We start from the raw sequence: 12219 nt of genomic DNA, 5'->3' as shown, positions 1-12219 counted from the left end.
CCAATTTCCGTATCTTTGATATTGTCAATCTTTGATTATACGGAAGGAAGAAAAATGGATGAAGCTCTTGCTTTTTGAACTTCATTGTTCTTTTGCTCGGTGATGGCTCCAACATATGAAAACAATTGCACTGCGATATTGCAAAGATCATCACCATATTTGAATTGATTAGCCTCCAAAAGAATTCCATTTGATAGAACAAAAGCCTTCGATCAATCACAAATTGGTTAAAAATTTCCAATTTGTAAGTGTGTGAATCAAGTGCAAATCAGACTTATAAGTTTGATTAGCACTTAATATAGTGAAGAAAGAAAAATCAATACATATCGGACTTATAAGTTTGATTTTCACTTGGGAAAAAACAAAAATCATAAAAGGAGTGCATATTAAACTTATTTGCTCGATATACACTTAGGAAAGATCTCAAACAAAGAGGTGCATATCGGGTTTATAACTCCGATATGCACTTGGGAAAACCAAAATATGAAGGTGCATATTAGTGTTATAAACTTGATATGCACTTCATATCACCAAAATGCAAGTTAAAATAGAATGGTGCTGGTCAGGTTTATAACATCAACTTGCACCTAGGAATATCACTTTGGGTGCAAGTCGGGGGTAAAACTCCAACTAGCACTTGGGGACAACACTTATAAAAAATAAAGGTAGTATGGGGTGTAAGTTGGGGTTACCATCCCACCTTGCACCAAGGAAATGAGAGCAGTGTGTATGATGGGTTCGCAACCCCGACATGGACTATAGAGAATAGACTCTGGTGCATGGTGGGATCACGACACCACCATCCAATGAACAAAGGACATTTCAAACATATAAAATGAAAGAATGATGTGGTTCGGGTTTGTTATCCATGAAATTTAACTTTTTCCACCATGTCACAAGTCTTTCCATGTCTTGAGATTTTTTTGTGGGGTCTCCATTCATTCACTTTAATAATTTGAATCCTAGGTCGCGACTTTTATGCATTTTCAAACTTAGTCACCACTCCCTTGCATTTTCTTAACCTTGTCATGAGGTTCTAAGGTTTCGTAAGTTCCCGACCACTCGACAAGGTTGCAAAAACTCATAAATGACTGATAACTCTCTGTGAGAACTCATAGAGGGTCAAGTTTCTAGTTGATTTATGAACCAATTCTAAAGTTGTGAATCCATCTGATTCCCCCACACACTTTGTTTTATCATCGGATCTGGTGATTTCATGAAGTCTTCAAGGGAAAGCTTGTTGGCAATTGACACTCATCCGATGATTTTAGGTGACTTCTAGTGGTTGATTGTTTGTTCAGGGTTGTCATTGATGGAAACTCTTTGTAATTCTTCATGGTGATTTGATCCGGAAATCGTGATTCATCTTATCCAGAAGTTGGTGTTAACCGATAAATCAGGGTATTTCGATAACATATTGGTCTGAAATGATTTCCGATTATTGCAGTGTTTTCGGTGATTTTGATCTCGGTGATAGGGAAGACCTTTGGGAAGCGTGTGATCATAATCTTTTGGTCTGGTGTAATGTTTTGTTCAAGATTGAAGCTGACTTTGAGCTAAACATTACATCTCTTGAAGCTGACTTGAAGGAGATTGTTTTTATGTTATGACGGGATATATAAGATCGATTTAGCAATTGATTTCATGATGTTAGAGATGCAGTGATCCATTTTGGTGTGATTAAGCATAGTTTCACATGCGCATTTTGCTTTCAGACCAATTGGTAGCTAATTGAGACAAAAACAGAGAATTCAGTAGTGCAGAGACACTCGAAAATTTAGAGTCTAACCAGAACTCATTTTTGCATAGTCAGATGTTGATTAAGAGTTAATTTCATTGTATTTACTCATTGTAATCAAATTGTAAGTCAGTGAGACTTCCCTGAGGGTTGTAGACCTCCAGACAATTTTATTTGAGTTGTGATCTCTAAGCAGTGAGCCTGAACAAGTGCATTCCCCATCTATGTAATATTTATGTACTCCTAGCCATAGTATATGAATATTGTGGGTTTTAGCCCCACTGTGGTTTTTCCCTTTCCGGGTTTCCATGTAAAAATTCCAGTGTTGTGGATTTGTGTATTCTTTGTTTCATGTTTATGTTCTTTTCTATTATGCATTGTTAACTGGTGGATTAAGAATCAGTTTATGGTTTTAACTTCTGGTAGATCACTGATTCACGCCCCTCCCCCCCTCTCAATGATCTTTGATTTTAACAATTGGTATCGGAGCCTAGTTTCTCTGAAAAGATTAATGGCTTGAGGAAGATCTAGGAGCTTGATTCAATGGATTCTGATTTTCAGAGACAACTCAATGTGGCACTTAAGGATCTTGATGCAGCCAGAAGTGAGGTTTGTACCTTGAAGAAGAAGTTGAATGCTGCTAATGAATTCATTAATGAGCTAAAGGATCAAGCAAGTGTCTATAGAGAAAAGATGAAGGAATTAATGGACAAGCTAAAGGAGAAAGAAGATCAGATCATGAAATACTAGGACAAAGCTGATGAGGTTAACAAGCTTGAGAGAGATAATTTTGCTTTGAAGAATGAGATGCAATCCATTGTGATGAGACTGGCTAAAGAAATTGAGGATCGGAAGAAGAATAAAGAGAATTTGGCACAATCATTGAAGAAAATAGTTGATGAATGCTTCAGGCTTACCTATGAGAATGATCAGTTGAAGCTTGAGTTGACTCAATCAAGGAATAATGGTCAAGAGATTGAAAGACGGGTTGCTACCTTGAGGGATGAACTTTCTACTGCCAACGAATACAAAGACAAATTCAAAGATATTTCAGCAAGACTTGATGAGATGCTGGAAATTCAAAGACATGGAAAGGACATGCAAGGTCTAGGATTTGAGAAAGGTGAATCCTTTGGATTTGGACAAGGCAATGCTAAACTTGATCAGAAGAAGAGCAAGAATCCTCTGGTAAGAGAGCCTAATGCTCATAAATTTAAAGGTAGATACTTTACTTGCAACAAATTTGGTCATATGGCGAGTCAATGTAGAAGTAGGATGAATAATGGTATGATTAACAGCATGAATAATGTTCCTACTTTTACCAGTTAGTGTTTCATATGCAATAATTTTGGACACGAGTCAAATGTGTGTAGAGCAGTAATGAATAACTTTAAGAATAAAATATGTTATGCTTGTGGAATGTTTGGACATATTTATAAATAGTATAGGGTAAGGCAAAATCATATGAACTTTAGAACTATGAAGAATAATGTTGTTTGTCGAGCATGCAACAAAACCGGTCACATTGTAAAGTACTACAAAAGCAAGAACAGTGCTTCGGTAGACAAGAACATATCAGATGATAAAGGAAAATCAAAGGTAGAAGAGATCAAGGAGAAGCATGAGAAGATGTGGGTGAGAAAGGATGAATCCAGAGTTGACAATAGGTCTGCACCCAAATCTGGTGTTGGATCTTCAACCGACAACTAGGGCTTTATGCCTTAGGGGGAAGCTTTTCATGCAAATTCTAAGAACCCCCTCTTTGGTGGTCTGCAATCAATTCCGGAAGGTTGTAGAGGGACTGAATCATATGTGCAAATGATATCTGGAAGTTTCTAAAGGATCTTGTGCTCCAGTATGAAATTTACTGAAGATTGTGATAACCAGTTGTTGCATTTATTATAGTAAAAAATTAGGTTTTCAAAGGATAAAAGTGCATTTTAAGACTTTATTTGTCATAATGCGGTCAAGAGAGTAAGATCAGGGAGAGCAAGAAACTTGGTGACCTTATAAGAGATTTTAGCAACTTCTGAGTGAATTCTAGCACCTGATTGTGAAGCAAGGTACTTATCTATTCAAAATTTTAGCTTTTCGCAAACCCTAGGATTCGAAATGGCTTCAGTTTCTGGTATTGAGACTCCTTTGGTGGTTGAGATCAAAGATAGGACTCATCCAGTATTCAAGAAACATCCATTCAAATCGGTCGAGGATGATCCAACATGTGCATTCTGTTCTCTCTGGCATGTTGCACAACAAGGATATCAAGGCCTACATTCGTTGTGACCTTGAAGAGGTCAGGAATGTTGATATGTTAGACCCCTACAATGAGCATTTGGCTGACGGTTTGGGAAATCTCAAAATCGGATACAAGGAGTTGCATGATAAGGGTTTCTCACAATTTGTACATTCCCCGCTATTTGATGAGGTAGAGTGGATCTGCTACATCCTAAGTAGCGTGCATGACAAATTTATATGGATTGATAGACCCCACAAAATCACCAAGCAAGCGATCCGTGTTGTAACTAGTTTAGTTGAAACCAGTGATGTGCCCAGTCTGAGAAAGTTATCAAATGATACCATTATTGCTTCCACTGGTTCAAAGTTTGATAGAAGAGCCATGATTATAAATGATATTTTGGAGCATGATGTAAAGTTTTCTTCAATGGTAGTCGAATACAAGGTCTACCAGTCTAGCCAATACAACTCTATATCTAGTACTACCATCTACTCCACATATTAGATGCTTAAAGAGGATAAGAGGTATGACCTGTGCACAGAAATTTTGAATGATTTATTGATCAATCTAAAGAAAATTAAGTAGGACAAAAGGCACACTTTTAAGTATGGTGCACTCCTTATTTTCCTGGCACTATACTTCTTGCAAGAGATACCTGATATAAATGGCAATGTTCAATGGGCCTATGATAAACAAGTGGCCATGTAGATCAAGGAAGGTCTGTGGGGAATTGGTGATGCTACTATGAGGATATCTTCCCTTTAGGGATACTTCAAAACCTTCCAAGCCTCAATGAAGAATAGGGAAAGGATTCCTAAGGAGGTGGTTGAGAAGTACGAGCAAACCATTTGCTTCATGGTGGATAAGGATCAATGCTTGATGGAAGTAGTGGAGCCCCAAATAGTCTGGATCATGCCCATGGGTATGATGTTTACTCTGTTACACTTGAAGTGTATGCACAACATCTTTTGATTCAACCAGTAGATCCCAAAGAAGGGTGATTTGAGACATTTCAAGAAAAGGACCTTAGTTTGCACTAGTAGTTCACTGCTCCTGCTCAGAAGAGAAAGGTGACCAAGATGGTAGAAGAAGTAGCTCCTTAGATGGGCTTCACCAAGGAGGAGGTGAAGCAGGCCAGAGAAAACTATACTCAAAAGGAGCCAACTAAGTCTACTCCTGCTCCAATGGCACAGCCTGCAAAGCCTACTCCATCCAAAAAAGGTGTGTTGAAGCAAAAGGAAAAACCCAAAAGAACTTATGTTGTTGTATATCTGGTGACCTCAGAAATAGAATTTGAGGAAGAGGTAGGAAGAGAGAAGAAAAAGGATGAATTTTTCCGATAGGTGAGGAAGCCTCAATCTAGTAGAGCACAACCCAGCAAAAAGGCCAAGTTAGATCATGCTCCCTCCAGAAGACCCCAAAGAAGCAGATAGGTCAAAATTCAATTGGACAAGGACCTTGAATCTCAAAATATAGAAGAAAAGTAGAGGAAGTGGTAGTATTGTATTTAGACAATTTAAGTAAGACATTGATGGAATTAGAGAAGTCCATTCCAAAGGACCTATACAATATAATAGATGCTAGAAGGATGAATGTGAGTAAAATGGATAGAGAAATGAAGGAGAGAGAACTTGTAAATAGATGTACATGTATCACTCGTGATGAAGTTAATAGATTGATTGAAGAATCTAATAAAAAGGAATTTAGAAGTAAGATCAAAATAAACAGGTTGATGATTGGTAATGTAGATGAGGACAGAAAATAAACAGAGAAAATATGGAAGAAGATTATTTAGAATGACCCTTTGTATAACGATGCCTTTAAATCATCTCAACCAGAAGACAAGCAAAGTGATTCTGAAAGTCAGAAGGTTGAGACTCGGTCTGAAGATCAACCAGAAGACCAAGGAAACATCACAATTGATGCTGAGACCAGTGACAATCCTCTGGTGACTGACAACACTGCAGCCCTTGATATTCAATAGATGGATATTGAGGACAAGGGTGAGAGGAAGGATGTTGAGTCTAGAGAAGCTGAGGTATCCAAGGTGAACAAAGGTAAAGGTATTTCTGATCCAGCAATTGCCACTCCTCTAGTAACAAGGATCCCTCCTCATATAAATCTTGATGGGTCAGTTGATCTTGGCAAGATGTCTCTTGCAGATAAGCTTATGCTTGCTGCTGCAGTCCAAGCCCAAGCCAACCAAGACCTGGTGAAATCAGAAAATAAAGATAAGAAGTTAATTTTGATGTCCATTGATGTTTTGCAGAAGGTGGCTACCAATGTACAGTTAGATTCAAATAACAACCCCTCCGGTAAACTATTACATTTGATTAACAGTGTAAATAGCAATTTTGATTCTTTAGAAAAGATGGCTACTCAGAAAGTTTTGGACAGATTTAAGGAAGTCAGAAAACATACATTTTTGAAAATGATTGAAGATGAGAGGGTGACATTGAATAAGAGACCATAGCCCATTTATGGCACATTGTCAAAAGTCGATAAATTGTATAAATCTTGTCTCATTTTGCCAAAATTCACCATTGATATTGATCAGCAAATAAATGACTGCCAAGGCAAGCTTGCAAGTATCTCATAATATTTTGACCCTAATGTATCATTAACCAAAAGCATTGAAAGATAGATTATAGCCTTGAATGATTAGATCATCGACCTTCAAGCTGATAAGGAGAAAGTTTTGAGGAAAGTGGGTGAAATCTGAAACCTGATTGTTGTCCGGTTAGATACTATGTTGAGCAATAAGGTAGATTGTATGAAGGAAATGGCCTGACCTGTACCATTAGATCTGAGAGAGTTAGAAATTCATGCCATTGTATTCAATGCATTTATCACAATTTTGGATAACCTAAAGAGTGGGTGGGAAACTCACCTGGGATTTTTTAAGACCGTTTATGCTTACCTATTCAAATATTTGTAAAATATATATCATCTATATATCATTTTTGGGCAGCACCCCATCTTTGGCATTTCTATCAAAGGGGAGCAGATAAGGTGAAAAATGTACAGACTAATTGTGTATAGAGTGTATAGTCTGGTGTAGTGTAGATTCTTGGATTGTTGATCTAAGGAGGAGCCTTAGAATTCTTTTCTTTCCTCTAATGTATAAGTTTCATAGGTTTCAACGCTTAGCCATTTTTCACAAGTGTTTCCATCAATGCCAATGGGGGAGATTGTTGGTGATTGACACTCATTCAGTGATTTTAGGTAACTTTTGGTGGTTGATTGTTTGTTCAGGGTTGTCATTGATGGCAACTCTTCATAATTTTTCATGGTGATTTGATCCAGCGATCATGATTCATCTTATCCAGAAGTTGGTGTTAAGTGGTAAAACATGGTAAATCAGGGTATTTCGGTAACGTATTGTTCTGGAATGATTTTTTATGATTGCGGTGTTTTCGGTGATTGTTTTTGTGATCTCGGTGATAGGGAAGACCTTTGGGAAGCATGTGATCATAATCTTTTGGTTTGGTGCTATGTTTTGTTCAAGATTGAAGCCAACTTTGAGCTATATGTTAAACCTTTTGAAGTTGACTTGAAGGAGATTGTTTTTGTGTTATGAACGGATACATAAGATCAATTTGGCAATTGATTTTCATGATGTTAGAGATGCGGTGATCCATTTTGGTGTGATTTAGCGTAGTTTCATGTGCACATTTTGCTTTCAGGCTGACGGGTAGCTGACTGAGACAAAAATAGAGCATTCAGCAGTGCAGACACAATCAAAGATTCAAAGCCTAACCATAACTCATTTTTGCATAGTAAGATATTGATTAAGAGTTCATTTCATTGTATTTACTCATTGTAATCAAATTGTAGGTTGGTGAGAATTCCCTAAGGGTTGTAGCCCTCTGGGAAACTTTATTTGAACAGTGAGCTCTAGGCAGTGTGCGTGAATGCAAGTGCATTCCCCATCTATATAATATTTATGCGCTCTTGGCCATAGTATATGAATATTATGGGTTCTAGCCCCACCATGGTTTTTCCCTTTCTAGGTTTCCACGTAAAAATTTTGGTTTTGTGGATTTGTGTATTCTTTGTTTCATGTTTATGTTCTTTTCAGTTACGCATCATTAACCAGTGGATAAAGAATCAGTTTGTGGTTAAAACTTCTGGTAGATCACTGATTCACCCCCCCCCCTCTCAGTGATCTCTGATTCTAACAAAGCCACATACCTGACTTAGAAGATGACACGTTTCTCAATAAAAATGACCTAAAAGTTGATAGAGAAGGTCTGCTAAGGTGGTACCATGAGTATTGACAAGGGGTGAGTCATAATTAATTGCTGAAAAAAATTGATTAAGTTTATCTACCTGGTAAAGGCAGTCACCTCTATCATTACCAACTTCAATCCATCATTCCCCCATGCGACACACACTCTCCAAACAATAAACCAAATAAGATTTGTGAAGTACCATCATTAATGACATGTTAAGCAGTTAAGGACATGTAAGGGTGGCAACATGTGTTGTAACACTTGATACTATCAACCTTGCAGATAAAATTTAATACACCACCTTTGAAACTGGTCGAAGAAACATATATTATCATGAGCTTCCTTTGTCAAAATGGTTTTGCCCCATGATGATGAGCTGCCATTTGAGAATCCAAACTTAAATTGGCCGAAAAGTGAACAGGAAAATATCATCCGAGAATTATGGTCTTTTGCATGGAAGCTGCGAGCCGAATTTGGCGAATATAGAAAGATCGTCGCTCTATTAGAAAAAATCGTGGAGCAAGCTGAAAATAACGAACAACATCTACAAGAAGAACTCTCTGCAGAAAGGGTTCTTGATAATTAGTTTTTCAAATAGCACTAAGGATTGTGCTCAAAGGTAAAGGTCCTATGATCCAGCCAGATGTTGAACACCTACAAGATGATATCCTCCTTGATCTGAGTGACCTTGCCCGGGCACTCATATGGGATGAAGACAAATTCATGGCGGTCCTCTCGGTGTTGATTGAAGAGACAATAGTAGAAAGGATTGATAGTCAGATTGCAGGTCAAAATATGGTGCCCAACGAAGAGGAAGCATGAAGTTGGTGGCCTTTTATGATTAAGATTTTATGATGAGGTATATCTGGTAATTTTGTTTGTTTTACTCAAAAACTTGTTCAAAATGGTCATTTTCAAGACCATTACTTTAAAGAACCGTTTCTTGAAAACAGAAAGGGTGTTTAGCTATAAATAAGTAGAAGATATATTAGATTAGGGGGAGGAAGATAAGAAAAGGTACTATAATATTTTGTATGATTAGCTATGTTTTGCAATGTGGATGGACTTTGAACCATATTTTGAACATCTTTTGAATGAATTAATACATATATCAAAACTTTGTGTTTGTTATATTCTTTTATACTGAAAGTAAGCTTTAAATTACTACATTTTCAGCTAGTTCTCATCTGTTTAACATGGTTAAAATGGGTGGTGTAGAGACTTTGAATTTTGCTTGCTTAGTATTTAGTTTATTTACATTGCATTTCTTCTTTTTCTGTGCACTTAATTGCACTGTGGGCAAACTGTGTGTTGATTCCAAGTTCTACTCTCTTGGCAACGTGGGAGAGCATTGTTCCTTTCCCTTTCTTGCTTTCTGGTTAAAAACATACCCCAGAAAATTAGAACTAGATCATATGAGGGAGTTGTACCTCTAAAATTCAGAGGAAAATTGCTGATTTAATTAGTAATCTCTCCAACTGTTAGTTTCTTGTTTGTCTTTCACATTGGGTCTACTGAGTTTTTCTTATAATTATTTTGGGAAGACAAATTTATCAACTAACAGATTTTTGGCGACTACAGAGGACTGGATAGAAAAACCAGCATGTGTGTTCTTGTTTTAGATATTGAATAGTTCCTTCCTAGAAAGGAAGGTTGGTGATTTTGTGTGTCTAAAGATCTCAGAAAATGATTCAAGGCTAGGCCCAACCCAGAAATAGATTCAGGAGGAGACCTGCATCAACATTTGAAGAGATGAATACTGAAGATGATCAAATAACTCCATATCTTTAGAATGCTTTAGAAGAAGGCATTTGGGAAGCTGGAAAGAATAAGTTGAGTTCAGCCGAAGACTGTAAATTTGCACTACTGCTGAAGAATGTTTATAAGAGATATTATCAACTGAACAATTTTGAAGGAGAAACTTATCAAGATGCAGCAAAAAGATTAAAGGAACTAGCCTCCTACAATTTTTCCATCCTTGGAGAACAAGATTCTAGGGCAACATCAATAGAATCATTAGTACCTTGGGGTCACAATCAACAACAAAGAAGAGATTTGTATCAAACTAAAAGTAAAGAGCCTAGAACTTTTTCAACATGCATACCAACCAAGCTAAAAAATCTATCATTTGGTTCCCTTGAAGAAGAAACACCATCAAATGAATACCAAAAAGTCTTCATCCTAGACTAGTTCTTGAAGGACTTTGATGGCAAATTTCAGTGTGACATTGTAGATGAGAAGGGTCATGTTACAAAAGTTGGGATAGAAGCATTCATTGGTAGCTCCAGTGATATTGAAAAAGGTATGGATCTATCATTATCATAATCCTTTGATGAAAGACCCAAAGAGAAGAAATTACCAAGAAATGAAATTCAAGCATGTGAAGCTGATTTAGTTAAACTTGTTGAAGATATAAGTATATCATGCCCTCACCATACTTGTATTCCCAATGATGACTTTTTTTGTGAAAAAGAAGAAGTTATTTTTAAGTTTGATCCTATTCTTCTATAATGTAACGTCCAGAGGTCACAATGGGCAGCATGCACGGATTCTATTTTAGCTTCGTGTATCCAAGAAGAACATTTCATTCCTGATGCTTCTCTAGTATGTTCAACTGAAGTTGCAAGCAATGTGGTGCCTTGAGAGCATGTCACAGTGGTAACAACAAAAGAGAGACAACCAGGAGATTTTGAGAGTAAATATGATTGGAGCACATTCAATTCATTATATGTGCCAATAGGGTTTGGTGAAAATTCAAGAGTTAGAGATAACCCTCTTTTTGAATTATGTGATTCACATCCTATTGACAAGGATTTACTCTCTCCTCATGACAAAATTCAAAAGGAAAGATATGTTCTTAATATTAGCTCCAACACCATGAATGATAAATCTCTTTTTTTATGTTGTTGTATACAAATGGAAAGAGGTGATGTTTGTTATGTTGGCTTTCTGAAACTTAACTCAAAGGTCTTTGTTGATGATTGTTTGTTTATGAATGAAATTGTTGATGAATTCTTGGCTAGCAAAGATGCAAATATTGGGTTAGTGTTGGATGAATTGCTTGACAAAGAAAATATTAAGGTGGGCAATGACTTTGTGATTAGTTTTGCTGGTTGCGATGATGGTATCTTTGATTTGGGTCAAATGATATTTTATTTGAATTGAAGCATATCAGTCGAATCCTTACAAGCAGATGGTTTTCATTCATTGGCAGATAGATTATGAAGGTATGGTTGGTTATGTCTGAGAAGTATATCATGAGGAATGGTTGTTTAGGCATGAATGTATATACATGAAAGTTTTACATTCCATTAGCTTGAGATTAGGTAGTGAAGCTATCGCCAGGGAGCAATCACTTTTCATCGTATCATATGGCTTTGATCTAGTGTTCCGCACAGGTGCCTACTTTTCTCAGCTTTTTGATGGATTTACTTGAGCAACCTTAAGAAGTCTTGAGGTAGGGCGTTATAGCCATGTACATAGTTAGAATATTTTAGTTTGTGTTTAGTTTAGTTTCATGTTTCTTTTGGGTGTGTTCATTCTTGTTTTGTGCCTAGTCACCCCTCCACCCATCTACATAGCATCACCCTTCCCTACTGCTATTCTTTCTTACTCTATAGCCCAATGGATAAGGCATTGTTCTTACTCAAAATTTTGGGGTTTTCTGCATCCTGCTAGTCCTTGTCCCCATTCAGAGCCCATGTTATCCATGAAATTTAAATTTTGCCACCATGTCACAAGTCTTTCCATGTCTTGAGGTTTTTCTTTAGGGTCTCCCTTCATTCACTTTAATAATCTGAATCTTGGGTTGTGACTTTTATGCATTTTTAAACTTAGTCAACATTTCCTTGCATTTTTTTAACCTTGTCGCTAGGTTCTAAGGTTTCATAAGTTCCCAACATGGTTGCGGAAACTCATAAAAGGTCAATAACTCTCCACAAGAGCTCATAGAGGGTCAGGTTTCTATTTGATTTATGAACCAATTTGAAAGTTGTGAATCTATTTGATTC

The sequence above is a fragment of the Cryptomeria japonica genome, chromosome 5 (assembly GCF_030272615.1).
Source record: "Cryptomeria japonica chromosome 5, Sugi_1.0, whole genome shotgun sequence".
NCBI classification, from domain to species: Eukaryota; Viridiplantae; Streptophyta; class Pinopsida; order Cupressales; family Cupressaceae; genus Cryptomeria; species Cryptomeria japonica.
The sequence above is the reverse complement of the archived record's forward strand: the minus strand, read 5'-3'. Positions refer to the sequence as shown.